At 29.3% G+C, this 7444-nt stretch overlaps 1 protein-coding gene across 1 annotated transcript in view; it reads left to right on the top strand.

Annotated features, from left to right (window-relative positions):
* The first annotated feature begins 276 nt into the window (after positions 1-276).
* LOC113552287 (transcription factor AP-2-epsilon) overlaps positions 277-7444 on the top strand; it is a 165371-nt gene continuing 158203 nt past the window's right edge. Inside the window, exon 1 of the mRNA XM_026955108.1 lies at positions 277-521. The gene's annotated coding sequence lies outside the window, so the exon portion shown is untranslated. The remainder of the gene's footprint in view (positions 522-7444) is intronic.

Raw genomic sequence — 7444 nt, 5'->3', positions numbered from 1 at the left:
TATACGTTCGATGGGTGACAATAAAACACAATATTATAGTAAACGCGCACCCGCGCCCGCATGTACACTACACCCTGCAGTGCCAACGCGGTCGTGCCCGCGGGGCGGAGATAGGCCGTCCCTTTGGCCTCGAGCACTCCGCCCAGAGCGTCGCGCAACCGCTACCGCGGTAGCCTCTCCGGCGGCGACCGGAAAACGTTTGTGTCGCGCAATTGTTGTTCCGCGTCCGTTCGTAGTAGCTCCAGGGCTGACGGCGTACAGTGTACAGTTGCAGTCCACGCATTACCCGCTGCCCGCACGCGCGATTTTCTCTGACATTGTAAACCGTATACCCAACGTCTGCGCGGCTATCGTGTCATATCGTTGTGAATTTTGTTTTCCGAAACCTTCCGCCAATTTTTTTCCCAAATTTCTGTTTTCCGAAATCTTCCGCGAACGACATACAGTTTTTCACGGCACCGATGACAAAAACGTCATCCGCGAACGACTACAACTGCTGCGCCTTCGTCATCATTCTGCAGGTACGTACCCGCCCGCTCGTAACGGATATATTTTCTCCAGCGTTTCTACATTTTATAGGAAATGCACTCACTTAAATTGATCTATGTATTTATTATATATAAATGTATGCGTATGAGAACACTTGCTTGTAGACGGCTCCGCAAAGGTGGCTTCTGGTATTTTTCGATTAAAAAAGGTGTACGGGGACATGTATATTTTAGAATTTATTCTTCCCTGCCAAGACAGATTGCAATATGTTAACTCAAGTAATATATTACTCCCAGGGTTAGATATTAAATATTACGAAAGGGGTAAAAATTGTTTAAAGCATATTTTATATTTAAAGAATAATAACTTTAGTAGGTTTGATTTTTTAATGTCATTTAATGACAAAAGAGACAAAACGTTTCTTTATAATAAACAATAAAATAATAAATATCTAATAACAATGTTTGTATGTTCTGTCAATTATCTATTATTTTTTTTAAATAGCAATTTTATAAATAAAAGTTTACCGCTCCTGGGACGCTGGTTGTTTCGATTAGTGCCTTATTGTCTTCGGAATATTATTATCATCGTAAACATAGTCGACAATTTGACGCGCATGCTCTTCGTCGTTGATTTCGTATTTCTTACGATTTATACACAAATCATTTCAAGTACCGCGATCGATGGACAAGGTCTGTAACGACCCCGATGGTGTATTTTTAAGCTCCTACGCGTTCTATTACAATATAGGTCTCCATTATAGAACGAACTATGCACGTATAGTATAATATATTTATAATTATTAATTTATTTCTAACTTACGAGTCCGAACTTATTTTTATATTTTTTTCTCGTGCATTAGTTTAAGGTATATAAATATATTGTATAATTTATAATATTATAAACACATAGTGCCCGACGTGCTTGATTTCGTACTCATATATTATTATTATGTAACATGGTTTGTGTTGGGTGAAACGTTTTGAAAAGGTCAGTTTCTTTTCGGTTTTTGTCTATTTCCCAGGCTTTGTCGCCGCAAGCGTTTTTATTGATTTCATTTCGACCTAATAAATACGGCACGAAACGATATCGATTAAAATATAGATATGTAATAAGATAATATTATGGTTTTGCTACTTGTTAAAAAAAAAATTATAGAAAACGACTTTCCGATCATATTCCATAGTTTGTGTGACGACCGGTCACATAACATTATTTAAATAATATAGTCACGCACAAAAAACTGATATTTTCGAATTTCGAGGTCTATACCGGTCAGACTCATGGATTCTAGATTTTACAAATCGTGTTTTTTAATTTCGTCAAGGAGCGCAAAGATCGGGGTATTTCAGACATACAATGGAACTGTATCATAGGCGTACGCAGAACATTTTTGCTCGGGGTGCACAATATTAAAAAACAGATTTAACATTTTTTTGATTCATGAAGTATTTTTTAACTCGACACTTAAACACTAAACTAAGCTAAACTCACTGGGGGTGCAGTTATATACCTTGCATTCTTCGTGCGCACACTTATGGTAGAACTTCGATAACTCAAACCTCTATAATCTGAATTTTTCGATAAGTCAAAGTCCTTTGAGTTATTACTCGAATTGTTCGAGATACATTACCGAAAATTACTGAAATATAGTATCATATAATAGTTACGTAATATAATACGTGTGCGAATAATTAGTATATGACGTACATTGTACATAAATAACGATAATCATAATCGAAAATTGATTAATTTTATTAATCTTTACTTAATGCTTAAAAGGCATGGTAATAAGTTCAACAGATTAACATTTGCTTTTAACGTTTATCTAATGTACATTATTGATTAACAACTTACGTTGATCGAAATATACTCGATAAATATTTACATAGGTCGATATTTAACGTAATGCTGACATAACAAAAGTTTAGTTCATTTTATATAAAAAAATATTTTCGATAACTCGATTTTTTTTTGCTCCGGACTGATTCAAGCTATCAAGGTTTCAGTGGATATATTTTTTAAACGCCACGCGTATTATTATAATAAAATAAGTTGTGCTTAAACTTTAAACAACGACATTACAACAAAGTTATTATTGTTTCTTTATTGAATAATTCATTCCGTAGAAAGTTTCACTTATGTACAGCGTACTTTATAAATTGTTTTAATGTATTGTATATACATATGTATAGTATTTACGATGATTATATTATTATGTTTTTATAAAATTTAAATTATTTTATTATATTTTCGGAAATTCGTATTTTTATTTTAGTTTAATTGTATGCGTTTTTATAAAACTATACTAAAATTCATGATTTAATCGATTTGTAATGTAAGTATAAGTATCAATATTCAATAATATGATTAATATGTTATTTATTATGTAGGTATAATGTATAATAAATATGTCCTAATTTATCGTAAAATATGTATAATATTATTATCATGTCTATTTTATACCTATTATTATTCACATAACCGTATAGTATATACTAATATATTGAACTATATTAAACTATATTTTTTAAATAACACCATAATAAAAGTTGTATTAATCGAAACTTTATCATGTTTATTTGACAAGTTATTTTTGAACTAGCATCGTCTGATTCGGTAAAATTTTTAGTATTTTCTAATTTGTTAACAGTATATTATTTTGCGAATATGGTGCACCCAGCGTTGTATACAATAAATTATAATTAATAACATTACAATGTATAAGGTTTTTTTTTATCATTATTAAGTATGGGAAATCTGATTATTATTAATAAGTATATCCTTTTTATATATTATAGCGAGTTGAATTAATGTCAAAAATAAATTGACTTTGTAATTTAATTTATAATGGTTTTTTAATAATTTATGTACATCGAAATTTTAATGAAAGAATTATTGGGTTATTTATTAATATCTTAAATGTAAACGTGAAATGTCATTAATTATATCATATTTTTTTTCTTTAACTCATATTTCAAATTATTATAAAAATAATTAAAATATAATTTTTAAATTTAAAAAAAAAATCATACTTAATTGCTTATAGAAACATAATGTCTTATAGTATGATTGAATGTTCCGATATACCTACATAATATTATATAAATACTCGTATATATGTATATATTATTTTATAATAATATGTAACAATTATTTGATACTGTAAGAGTTATTTGTTTAGTTATAGTCCGTAATTTGTTTTACTAAATTTGTTTTGTAAATTTAAATAAATTTTAAAAATTTAACTCGGGGCAAATTTTATATACGTGATATACGATTAATAACAATTCTGAGTCAATTCATAAAGGAATCCTTTTTAAGTTCTGAGCATTTCAGTTATTTCAAATCTAAAAATAAAATATTTAAGTTTATTGTGTCCATACCATGTAATATAAATTTTAACTAATTATTTTATGAAGAAATAAAAATAAATACATATTTTTAATAAAAATTATAAGACTATTAACATTTTAATCGCTCCTGAACATTTTCATTTTTGTGGTTTACTTAATTTAGCTTTTGTGTCATTAATATTGTCTGATACAATTTAACTTAATATTTGAAAACTCTTTTAATATAAAAAGAAATTTCGTTAGAAGTAGAAGAATTTTGTACTTCAATATTATTCTTCATTAATTGTACAATACAATATCGTAAAAAATAAAACAATGGTAGGTATAGTTAGAATTAATTAATTATCAATAAGATAATAACTATATAACTATATTGACTGATAATAATCTCAAAAACTTTGTCATTATTATTATTATTATTATTATTATTTTTAATAATAATAATTTCTTTTTCCAATACGAGTACATAAATAAATTATTAATTTTTTATTTTATCTTATTCTATAATTCTCTATAAACTTCCTATAATAGTATATCATAATATTAATAATTATAACCTAACTTACAAGTGTTTTCAATGCTTGTTTAAAAATAATTTTATCTTCCATGTATATATTTTTATATCCTCTATTATTCTAAAATATCTTAAGCTTTTGGGTATATACATATTACGTGCATGCAAATATATTTAAAACATAATCATTATGCAAGTTTACAAATGTTGAAATGCTATTTAGATTTTCAAAATGAAGTTTCTTGTTCATTAAATAATTAAATCAAATTTATTTTTAGTACAGATGAACATTTATTGTGTATTATTTGTATTTATTACATAAACCTCAAAATGTCAGTGCTATTTAGTTATACATATTATAATTTTAGAATATGAATTTTAAATAACAATTTTGTTTAAAATAATCGATATTAACTATTTAATTCCATTTATTGTTTAAACTGTGAATGATAGAAGTTTATAATGTTTTATACATTATACTGATAATATAATATATAATATTTATATTATCTTTCATTTATTAAATGGTACTTGGAATTTTGTACTGCAGAATTTTAGATTAGAAATATAAAAATGTGTAGATATTTTAAAGTGACTAGACCGGTTTAGCTTCTAAATTTGACTATAAGAGTGTAGGTATCTGTCATTTTTTTTCTCGACTTGAAAATATATAATATAAATGTACTTTTATACTCATATTCCATATGATGTTAAATGTTGTGTTATGCTATTTTATAAGAAAATATTTCTTGAGTGAAAAGTTATTATTATTCTTTATGATATTAGAATAATTTACGTTGTATCAGTACGTATTATGTAGTAACTTATAGGTATATATTTATTATTTATACTATATAAATTAGTTTATAATTAAATACAAAATCTATGTGTAATATATAATTATTAATATGAATAATTCATATCTCATTAGTTTTATAATCTAATATATATTATTATATTCATTTTTTGTACAATATTTGGCGTTCATACATTAGTACATGTTACATTCTAGGTATATATAATATTCATATATTTTTTTAATAAAAAAATTGAAAATTGTCTATATTATTAGCTCAGACCGATTAAAAAAAATAAAGAAAATAATAATAATCTGCAATATTATTTTATTTATGTTGGATATTAAGCTTTACCAAAATCAAATATTATTTAATACAGTACCTACCTCTATCATACCTTTTACTACAGTATCAAATTTCTAAGCTAGGTATTTAGCATAATTTTGATAATAAATTTGATACGTTCATTCTTAAGTCCTTAACTGCATGACATAAAAACGTAGTCACACACACACAAGAATGATTAGCCACACAAGTCATTAGGCACGTCACATTGGCGTATTTAATTTAAGATTGATAGTCCGGAAAATATAAGAGGGGCATCCTGTCAAACACATTCACGATACTTCTAAAATACGCGCGTACGTATATTTATATTAATATATGTGTGTACATTTTAAAGTATAAAAATAATTTCACGCAATATAATTAGTTGTTATACTATAATGTTAAATATTAACGTTGAATGATACACAAATATCTGCCACAATAATGTAAGAATCTATAATAATAGTATATAATTTATAAGTGGTCGAAATGGAATGTTGTTTCTTTTGATTTACCGGAAAATGACATTGGTGGAAACCGTCTGCAACAGTGTAAGTTATAATATGATTTAAAATCGTGATGGGCGGAGAATTTTCTGAAAAGGTCGTATGGAACGATAGAACTTTATGTATATATTCACAATTGTTGTCACAATATAGACGATTAACGTTCCACGGGGAACTTACGCGGCTTGTTATTCTACACACGTCAGGTTAATAATAATCATAATTAATAACAATAACGGACTGACGGGCGGTTTTGGCGAGTGAAAAGAATGTTTAAAATATTTCGAATTCCTCGGTACGGGGGAAAAAAAATTCCGAAATCACTTATTACTATTTTAAATAAACCGACGCATTAATGTATACAATACACATTACATATATTATTATAATATATGCTTATACGAGAGTAGGTATATATTATAATACGTCGGTGGGGTATTAAAAGTATATGCTCGCTCGTATATCTACGATATTACAACGTTATTATTTAGAGCACGTAGGTATATATATACATATGACGTGTGTGTTACTACTGGACGGCGGCGACGGCGCGTGTAATAATAATTATATAGTTTCGAACGCGTGTTTTACATGACGTACACATTCTTGGGATGCCTCGTGTGGATACCGTCTGCGGATACTCAAACACTTATAATATTATATATATATATATACCGGCCGGAAAGTCGAGCACGCGAGATGGGCTCGGTTATGAGATATGTAGTGCACAGTGCGCGCGCGCGTACCTCCGCCTCCGCCGCGTGTGGGAGATTTAGATTTCTCGATCGTTTCGTGAAAACAAAAACTAAAATGGTTTTTTTTTTCCCTTTATTTCAACGAAATTCCCATATCGTGTCGATAATGACGCGACGAATGCTGTCCGATCGGTGCAATGTATACCTATTACATATACGTATAATACACAGACAGCGGCGTTTGTGTGTACCCGACATGGCTCGGAGGCTGTGGTTTTTTTTTAATATTATTATTTTGTTGTTTTTATTCGTATAATCGTATACATATATATATATATAATATTATGAAAAAAATTCGACTCGTCCAGAACCTTACCGGAGGGTAGCCTCGCCGCAAGCGCCCGTAACGGGCCGCGCGGCGTATAATTTCGAATTAAACGGTTTGCGCGCGCGTCGATTAACTCCCGCTGCTGCAGATATACAACATAATAATATAATAGTTCAGTCGCATACCTATTCAACCCCGTCGGTCGCGTGATTTCAGCGAAAAGAAAAACCACCGTCGTTCGCCCTCTCCGCCTCGGAGGCACGCCGATAACATTACGCATAGTATTATGTATGACGTACATCAGTATATTTACACGCCGCCACAGCAGCTCTCTCCGTGGGCGCGATCGTTGATTAACTGCACGAATACTACGCGTATATATATACAAGTACGCGTGTGTGTATATGGGCATTATTATATTAATATCACGGA

The sequence above is a fragment of the Rhopalosiphum maidis genome, chromosome 4 (genome assembly GCF_003676215.2).
Source record: "Rhopalosiphum maidis isolate BTI-1 chromosome 4, ASM367621v3, whole genome shotgun sequence".
Lineage (NCBI taxonomy): Eukaryota > Metazoa > Arthropoda > Insecta > Hemiptera > Aphididae > Rhopalosiphum > Rhopalosiphum maidis.
This window is presented reverse-complemented; position numbering and strand designations above follow the sequence as displayed.